The sequence below is a fragment of the Lygodium microphyllum genome, chromosome 6, assembly GCF_053477565.2.
Source record: "Lygodium microphyllum isolate KBCC chromosome 6, Lygodium_microphyllum_v1.1.10, whole genome shotgun sequence".
In the NCBI taxonomy this organism is placed as follows: Eukaryota; Viridiplantae; Streptophyta; class Polypodiopsida; order Schizaeales; family Lygodiaceae; genus Lygodium; species Lygodium microphyllum.
This window is the reverse complement of record NC_141140.1, coordinates 132,703,840-132,714,323: the sequence shown is the minus strand read 5'-3', so window position 1 is coordinate 132,714,323 and position 10,484 is coordinate 132,703,840.

Genomic DNA, 10,484 nt, shown 5'->3' with positions numbered 1-10,484 from the left:
TTGCTGAAAATTCGCAATCGCCTGATCAATGATCTCATATTGAAACTCGCCAAATCGTCGTACATGTTCTATAGACAATCGGTGTTTTCGTCTAATTTCCAACTTGCATTGAGAGCAAGGACATGGGACACGTTGATTAAGATACGCCTCGCGATCTTGAACAACAGGACCTTTTTCGTTTTCCATCTTGTCTACTTACAACAAACAATTTGTTTTTGTTATCATTCTTTTCTTTTTCTCTCTCTCTCTCTCATTCCTTTTTCTCTCTCCTCTCTCTCTCATTCCTTTTTCTCTCTCCTCTCCCTCTCTTATTTCCTTTTCTCTCTCCTCTCCCTCTCATTCCTCTCCTTCCCTCTCTCTTTTTCTCTCTCCTCTCTCTCTCATTCCTCTCCCTCCCTTGCCCTCTCTCATTTCTTTTTCTCTCTCCTCTTCCTCTCTCATTTCCTTTTTCTCTCTCCTCTCCCTCTCTCATTTCCTCTCCCTCCCTCGCCCTCACCCTCTCTCTCTCTCTTTCCCTATTAGGTATAATGATATTTCTCTTTTTCTCTCTCCTCTCCCTCTCTCATTCCCTTTTCTCTCTCCTCTCCCTCTCATTTCTCTCCCTCCGTCTCTCTTTTTCTCTCTCCTCTCTCTCTCATTCCTCTCCCTCCCTTGCCCTCTCTCATTCCTTTTTCTCTCTCCTCTCTCTCTCATTTTCCTTTTCTCTCTCCTCTCCCTCTCTCATTTCCTCTCCCTCCCTCGCCCTCGCCCTCACCCTCCCTTTCTCTCTTTCCCTATTAGGTTTAATGGTTTTTCTCTCTTTTTCCCTCTCCTCTCTCTCTCTCATTTTTTCTCTCTCCCCTCCCTCTCTCATTTCATTTTCTCTCTTCCTCTCCCTCTCTCGCCCTCACCCTCTCTTTCTATCTCTCTTTCCCTATTAGGTTTAATGCTACCTTCTCTCTTTTTCTATCTCCTCTCTCTCTCTTTTTTCTTCTCTCTCCTCTCCCTCTCTCATTTACCTTTCTCTCTTTCTCTCCCTCTCTCATTTCATGTCCCTTCTTCACCCTGACCCTCTCTTTTTCTCTTTCTCTATTATTTTTAATAATTTTTCTCTTTTTCTCTCTCCTCTCCCTCTCTCATTTTTTCTCTCTTCCTCTCCCTCCCTCGCCCTCACCCTCACCCATACCCTTTCTTGCTCTATTTGCCTATTATGTTTAACATCTTATCTCTTTTTCTCTCTCCTCTCATTCTCTCCTTTTTTTTCTCTCCTCTCCCTCTCTCATTTCCTTTGGCTCTCTTCCTCTCCTTCTCTCATTTCCTCTCCCCCTCCCTCTCCCTCTCTCATTTTCCTATTATGTTTTTGTCTCTCCCCCCTCTCCCTCTCCCTCTCTCATTTCCTCTCCCTCTCCCTCTCCCCCTCCCTCTCTCATTTTCTCTCTCTTCCTCCCCCTCCCTCTCTCATTTCCTCTCCCCCTCCCTCTCCCTCTCTTTAATTTCCCTCTCTTTCTCCCTCTCCCTCTCCCTCATTTCTTCTCCCTCTCTCATTACATACAAATTATATAATAAATAAATAAATAAAGAGAGAATACACTCTCCCTCTCTCATTCCCTCTCTCTCTTCCTCTCTTTCTCTCTCATTTCGTCCCCCTCCCTCTCCCATTTCCTCCCTCTCCCTCTCTTTAATTTCACTCTCTTTCTCCCTCTCCCTCTCCCTCTCCCTCATTTCTTCTCCCTCTCACATTATATAAAAATTATACAAAAATTAAATAAATAAGAGAGAGAATACACTCTCCCTCTCTCTCATTCTTTCATTTCATCCCCCTCCCTCTTCCATTTCCTCCCTCTCACTCTCCCTTCCTCCCCCTCTCCCTCCCTCCCCCATTTCCTCCCTCTCCCTCTCTTTCTCTCTCATTTCCTCTCCCTCTCTCAATATATATACACAAATTATAAAAGCAAAAGGGAGAGGGAGAGAGAGAATGCACTCTCCCTCCCTCTCCCTCTCTCATTTCCTCCCCATCCCTCTCCCTCTCCCTCTCTTTCTCTTTCTCTCGTTTCCTCCCCCCTCCCTCTCCCTCTCTTTCTGTTTCTGTTTCTGTTTCTCTTTCTCTCCCTCTCTCTTTCTCTTTTTCTCCCTCCCTCTCCCTCTCTTTCTCTCTCATTTCCTCACCTAATCAAGCAAAAGAGAAAGAGAATTAAACCCTAAACAAGCAAAAGAAGGAGAGAATAGACTCACCGATGAGATATGGCGAGGGTTTGGCAGCTCCTCTTCACGATGAAGGCTCCTCCTCTCCTTCACGAACGACGGCGGCGGTGCCGGCGGCAAGCCTTCTTCCTCTCCCTCTCTCACGACGGTCGCTCTCTCTCTCGCTCTCGCTCTCAACACAGTAGACGAAAATACGTAAAATAAACCCGTGCTCGATTTCGGCCTGTTTTTTTCCCCTGTGGGGCGTCGCTATTTTCGTCGCTATATCCGTCGCTATATCCATCGCAAATGCGACGCAAATAGCGATGCCGCTACATGCATCGCTACCCGCCGTCGCTATAGGTTTAAATCCTTGTAGTGTGAGCTATGGGGGGAGCGATTGATCTATCATCCTCCTACGAGTGACTATTGAGATTAAGTGTTGCATTCTTTACCATTGATGGTTTATCAGATCCTCATCAACGATGCTACCTCCCTAGTGCTATTGCATGGTCGTTATGCCAAAAGTGGGCTTAGGCGAGCCTTGGTACCTCCTATGGATGACTTCGACTTCCCAGCATGTATCAATGACAATCTACATCAACCAACTAAATGAGCCAAGTATTTCTAACCCTACCTCTTGCATTCATTTTTGGGCATGTCATGTTTTAAGTGTGGGGATGTATGGGTATGGGTCATGGTCAAGTTTTAGGCCCTTGTTGATTAGTCAACCTTGTTTATTTATGTCTTAAGTGTGGGGACACTTTCCTATGTGCATCTTGGTTACATACATCTATGAGCACCTTGTTAATTGATCCTTACATGATACGAGCAACGGTTCATTGGTTATTGATTTTTGAAGAATTTTACTTGAATTCGATGTGTTTTCATGCGAACACACATTTTTCATGCCAGAACTGCAATTTAATGTGATAGTCCTGATCTCCCCCCTTTCTCAAACACTTTTTCTTTTTATAGTCCATCTTTTCGATGCACGGGTTGGCCATTATTTATTTTTGTGTGTTTGTGTAGATAAATTTTTACGTGATTTTTTATGTTTTTTTCCCCGTATGAACACACTCTTTTCTCATCAAAATGTCATTTTTCTTTGCTAGCTTTGAGTTGTTAGTACCCTCAAACATCTTTCCTTTTTCCTCCCCCTCTTTTTGACCATTTGATTTTTTGTTATTAAATTTTCATGGTGTTTCTTGACTCGTTTTTGTCCCTTTTTTCATGTGAACACACCTTTTTCTATCAAAATTGCATTTTGATTTGAGAATCCTATCAATCACCATTCCTCGAATATTTTTTCTTTCTGTTGCCCCTTGTTTCAACTTATGGATTTTTTGAAATTAATTTTTGTTTGGATTTTTGGTGTATTTTTTTGTTTTTTCCATGCAAAACATCTGATTTGCCATCAAAACCATGTTTTGACTGGATTGCCCTATCCAACTTATCAACCCTAACATTTTTCCTTCCTACTACATTCCATTCTGACTTTTTGATTTTTTGTAATTAATTTTCGAATACATTTTCAAGTTTTCTTTTTCCGTTTTTTCCATGCGAACTGATTATATCCTCGTTTATCGGAACTGTGTTTTGACATGATAGACCTATCTCACACCTCATTTTGAATAGTTTTCCTTCTTTCCACCTTTTGTTGTGATTGACAAATTTTGGGAAATTAATTTTTGTGTGATTTTTTATGGCCGATTTATAATCTTCTTCCATGTGAACCCCCCTATTTGCTGTTGAATGCACATGATGCATTGTATGTGCTATTCCTCTAGTCGCCCTTCCCATTTTTGCTTTTTACGACGTGTTCATACGATGCATGGATCCCTCCGAATTAAATTTTCCGTCCAAATTTTGATTCCTTGTCCCTTGCATGTCGTGTAAACGGCCGATTTTTTCCTCGAAACGCATGTCGAGAATTTGAGGTGTCGCATTTACCCTCCCCAATTTCTCCCTCACTCGTGTCCATTCTCAGCAATGTAAACTCTTTTACCCACCGCCTGCATTGGTGTGTGGGAGATGGGGGGCAAACTTTTTTTTTATTACACAATAATTTTTTATCAAATGAAAAAAAATCCTTTTTTTTAATGAAAAGAAATAGCATTCCCCCCTCAACCATCCCATCCCCTTCTATCCCCCCCTCTCTCTCTTCTCTCCCTCTTTCTCTCTCCTACTCTCGCCCCTCCTTGCGGCTCCCACCTTGCCTCCCTCCCTCTCCACCCAACCTCTTCTTTTCCTCTTTCTCCTCCTCCTCTCCCCCCTTCCTTCTCCCTCTTCCCTCCCCTCCCACTACTTCTCCTTCTTCTCCCCGCCCCTTCCCTCTCCCTCCTCCCTTCCCTCCCACTACTTCTCCAGCATCTCCTCCTTCTCTCCCTTTTTCTTCCTCCCTTCCTCCTCCCTTTCCGCCTAGTCGACATGCCTGCCATCACGCTTGGTGGTTGTCACCCCGTTGCTGCCTCGTCGTTCATCCCATAGCCAACGTCAATGTCATCGTCGTGCCACCGCTCATCTCCGCCCTCCTTGCCTGCACGCCCTCCCTCCTCTTCTTATCCACCTTTCTCCCCCCCCACCCAAAACCACCCTGCCTACTACTCCCTTCCCCCTCACCTAGAACCACCCCACCCACCACTACTCCCTTGCCCCAACCTAGAATCACCCTGCCCCCAGAAGCTAACCGCCTACATTCCCCTTTTCTCCCCCTCACACCCTGCCCACCCCCATTGACCCCCCTCCTATTTATTTAAAATAAAAAACCCATTATATATATATATATATATATCCTTTTTAAAAAAAATCACAACACCCTATCCCACTTCCTATTTTATTTCCCATAAAAAAATTTGCCTCTCTCACCCCTTTGCTCAGTTCTTGGTCGTTACGGGTGGCGTGTGGTTGGTCGTGGTTTTCACGGTCATTCACACGCGAGGATCCACATGTGTGCTTGTTTGTGTGATAGCGGGCTGGTTGCTATTCACACATAGTCCAAACTTGAGTACATGTATTTTTTATTTTTTAAAATTGTGAAAACACTAAAAATACTTTAAAATTTAAATAAACATAATAACAATTCAAAATAAATCGTTAAAAATACAAAAAATAGTTAAAAATCTCGCATCTTCTTAAAATGTTGATTATGTAAATTAGTTAAAAATATAAATTAAAAAAATAAAAATTTAAAATTTCATAAAAACCTAAAAATTTTCATAAAACATCATAAAAATTAGTAGAAAAATTATATCTAAAAATTTGGAAAAATCTAGTAAATTTTCATGATTAATTTTTCAACTCTATCTTATTGATTGAATATATATTATATTTAAGAAAAAATAACCAAAGTATACACACATACACACACACAACCAAAACCAAATCATACACATCAAAATAAAATTAAGAAATTCTAAAAAAACCATAAATAATTCAAAAAAATACATATGGGTTTTGATATTTTCGCTTATGCTAAAAAAAAATTAGCTAAAGCTTAAGTGTATTTTAGATTCAATCATGATCACGATCCTATCGCATCCTATCAGTTGATTTTTGTGTACATCTAGACACATTTGCATTCACACCCTCCTCCAAGTACCCCATTTCTTTCCTTATTTTCTTTTTGCACCCAAATATCACAAGTATGATTAGACCCTTGAGCACCATTCTAGAGCAGTGAATAATTCCTTGGACATATATTTAGATGAAGTCTTGGTAGGCATAAACATGTCATCCTAAAGGAACTGTCACAAACATAATTTTGGTGAATTTGGAAAACTTTCAAGCCCCATTTTTTATTATTTAGAACATTGGGACTCAAAAAAAGATGCATTCAAGTTACCCAAAGCTACCATCTAATACATAATTGAAAACCTTATGAAAAATAGAATCTATTGAGCTATAGAATACCAAATTCAGAGCCATGATATGAGAGTTATAGCAAAGAGAAAGTTTTGATCATGAGTCCTAAACTTGTGGGAAACTCCCAAATTCACTAATGGCATGTTCACAACTATTTCCAAAAAGGATCTGATATCATGAAAACACAAACTCCAGATATAGTGAGATGAATCGTTTGGCATTCAATAATTCATTGGCTTATCTTTGTAAGAGCTTCAAAATATTAGCATTGGAAAAGAGCTAGTGGGCTACTAGAACGGATTTCCCACATTAAGGAAAAGAAAAAGTCTTCCCCAATTCTCGAGATATCATCAAAACAGTGGTACCTCGAACAGAGCTAGATTGCTTGCTGTAAGAGGTTAAAAATTCATCACATAGGGTAGGATCATCAAGAATAAGTAGCAATGAGAAAGCCAAAAATTGGGAGAGTCTGGTCTTAGCAATAAGGTCTGATTTCATCAATTGAGAATAATCCCAATTGTCCAACGGAACATATTGGACTAAAGAAGGAGTTCAATGTGCCATTCAAATAAAAAACCAAAACACTTAGAACACAAAGAGACACAAAGGAGGCTTGCAAAACAGTAAAATAAAAAACCAATAAGAACTTGATAGAGGACCAGTTCCTCGTGCACAACACAAAAGACTATCGCAAGCAAACCACATCTTAGAAAAAAAAATTGCATGACCTACCCATACGTGCAATTGGTAGCTTCGTGAAATGCAAACAAATAGGCATCTTGATCCCCATATAAAACAAAATAATAATAATAATAAATATACATATCGTATCCCAAACCGCATTATCAAGACCATTAGAACAGAAGCAATACTACAAACTACACCACTATTGACACAACAGAACCAAGACTCGATTGAAACCTATCAACATGGATTGAGTAATAGATTGCATCTTCCTCATTCCCACATATCACATTTATTGATTAGACAAGAGATGTACAATGAAGATGGATTTAGATTTAATGGTAGGTGGATTTTACCAAATATTATCAATGGGTGAATTTTAATTAAGTGATCAACCTTAAAAAGAGAACCGTAGTTGGAGCCCCAAGAGAAACACCAAGGAAAAGGTAATTCTACTGCAATAAAATCTATCTTGTAACATCAAAAAGCTTTTATTTCATTCTTTTGATGACCAAAACAAAGAAAACAGCAATTCTTCACGCAGCATCATAGTAGATATCTCCCACGGATTTGTTAGAATTAACCATAATATTCAACATCTTCATAAAATCCATCAATAGAACAAGGAATATAAAGGAATACACCATTTTTGAATCTAAAATCAATCACATAGTATTCATCTTCAATGTCTTCATAGTTTTCTCTCTCAATCTCTCATATATAGATACACTGTTTTGATAGAATTGGCTCTCTCTCTCTCTCTCTCTCTCTCTCTCTCTCTCTCTCTCTCTCTCTCTCTCTCTCTCTCTCTCTCTCTCTCTCTCTCTCTCTCTCTCAATAGTACATTATCTCCTCACTACAATACTCAATAATGACTCTCAATAATCCTTCTTAGGTCGTGGATATACCTCCCAAGAGGTATGTCTGATGTGAAGAGGCACCGTAGCCACTACAATGTCTCTTCATAGCTCACTACTATCACTATCACTTCAATCTTCTCTTCAATGTTTAGCAGGTGATTCTTCCATTTGTTTTAGCTCTTTTGAACTTAGATTCAAGGATATGGCTTTCTATGATGCTTAGGCTCCTCAATCCATGATCCACTCATACAATGCACATTTGAATTGGGATAGGTAGTGTTTTAGTTGTAGGCACTCAAGAATAATCATAGAAAGCTTTCTATAGTGAATTTTATATCGTATCAAGGAGTGAATCCTACATTTCATCTCTAAGAGGGCTTTTTCGCCTTCAATTTTTAATTAAAAATACCCCTAATCAGAGCCATGGTCTACAAAATACTGTGATTTTTGTACACTGAGGTCATTGTGGATAGGGTACAGACCGCTCTAGGCATAGAGATCCAATTATAGAATTCTCTTATCGTTTTTGTCACAAAGATTTATAGCTCATCCTAAAGAGGGATTTTTTCCCTTCAATTTGAATCAAAAACCTCCTTGGATACCCGAATAGGAGCAACTAGAAAAATGGAGAATAGACTGTAAGAAAATCTATATTGTCACACTAACAAGCATGTTCTTTATACTTTAATCAACCAAAAAACAACACCAAACTTTAGAAATCTTCATGTAACATCATATATTAGCAATTCTCTCATGGATTTATCACAATAAATCTTCAACGTGTTCTTCATATTCTTCATAGAAACCATCAAAGAACCAAAATGACACAAAAAAAGATTAAGTTTGAATGGAAATCATCATATAGTATTCATGTTTTATCATCTTTATACTCTTCAAGTCTTTCTCATGTAAATACAATGTTTCTTATGCAAAGTGGGCTATCTATCATACTCTATCTCTCTCACATATGCTCTCTCTCCATAGTATATGAGAATTACAATGAATTACTCTCAATAATGTTCTCTTGGTTGTGGGTGCACCTTGCAAGAGGTATGTTTGATATGAAGAGTTACCAAAGCCACTATAGTGTCCCTTGAGAGCTCACTACTATCATTGTCACTGTAGTCTTCACTTCAAGTCTTCATTAGCTACTTCTCTTTCTTCTTCAAGCTATTTCAAGCTTGTATTCTTCCTCTTCCAAGATTATAAAAAAATTTCCAAGCTAAACATCCATCCATCAAAACAGATGCAGAAACAAGCAGAGGCTTATAAAATAGATACATAAGCTCTACAAAACATTACAGAAGGTCTATACAAGGCATAAAAACCATATAGCTCAAACCAAAACCACTTCAAACCATCCAAAACCATTCAACACACTCTCAGTAAATTCTCAAAAGAATTATTCACAATCCCAACCTCTCAAACAAAAAGAAATCAAATCAAAATAGAGGCAAAAAAAACCCTATCAAAACTATACAGACTCATTATAGAATCTAGCAGAACAACATATCTCAATCAAAAACCATCATGAGCTTCTCAAATATACTCAATCTATTCTGACACATTCCAAAACACTTCCCATGCAACAAAAAAGTCTAAGAAAAGTCCCGCGTGTGAATGACGTCTAATGAAATGGGAAAAAACCACGACACGTATAGAAATGCATATGACCAAGGTCCGCGTAGGGAGCAGATTCAATTCAGGGGCCAATCGCAGATAATGTGAAAATCTAGGGTGAATAGAGGCCTGTGAGGGCGGCAAGGGTGTAGTGAGGGGTGTATGATGGGTTTACGGGGGGGGACGATATATGAGGGTTGATGGGGGATAAATGGGGTGGGGGGAATGGGGGCTAGTGGGGGGGGGGGGGGGGGGTTGGGTGAGTAGGGGTGGGCAGTTGGAAAGTGTGGGCAGGTAGGGTAGGTGTCGGGGGTAGGGGGGATTAGGTGGCGGGTGACAGGCAAGAGGGCTAGGTAGGGGGTTGGGTAACGGGTGGATAGGGGTAGTTAGGCGGTGGGTGTGGTGGTCAGGGGGTTGGAGGCATGTAGGGGGGTAGAGAGATCCGGTGGTGATAAGGGAGACATAGGCAACAATGGCGGCATGGTGGTAGTCGCAATGGCAGCGTGGCAATGGAGAGAAGGAGGAGAAGGGAGAGCGAGGTGGGGGGTTGGAGAGGGTGGGATGGGGAGAGGGACAATGTGGCAGGGGGGAAGGGAGGGAGGTGGGAAGGGACAATGGTGGGGGGGAAGGGAGGAAGGTGGGGAGGGACAATGGCAAGGGAGGTGGGTTAGAGAGAGAGAGAGAGAGAGAGAGAGAGAGAGAGAGAGAGAGAGAGAGAGAGAGAGAGAGAGAGAGAGAGAGAGAGAGAGAGAGAGAGAGAGAGAGAGAGAAAAGAAGAAGAAGAAGAAGAAGAAGAAGAAGAAAAAAGGGGGGACACAAATGGATGGGACGTGAGGTGGTATTTTTTTTCTTTTTTTTTCTTTTTTTTATTTAATTAAGTTAAGTTTTTTCTCTCTTTTTTTTCTTTTTTTCTTTAAAAAAAGAAGAAGACAGTGGTTATTCCCCTCCCCTTGTCCCATGCACAAGAATGGGGTGGAGGAAAAAAATTTGCAGCAACAAGAATGAACACCAAGGGAGGAGGATGGGCGAGTTGGCCACCAAACAGCAGACCCTACAATATGCAATTCAAGTGGCAAACTCGACTGCATGCAAATTAAGGCAAAAACAAGGCATTCACGTAGACATATATATGTAACAATACAGAAAATGCACTAATTTTTTATTTTGAAAAGATCCAAGCCTCAGATTAATATGTAGCAAAAAGAAAAAGTGGATAGGGTGATAGGAGAAACATGATGGATAACACAAACAAGATATCTGACAAGAAAAATAGGCAATCACATGGAAAAAATTAAA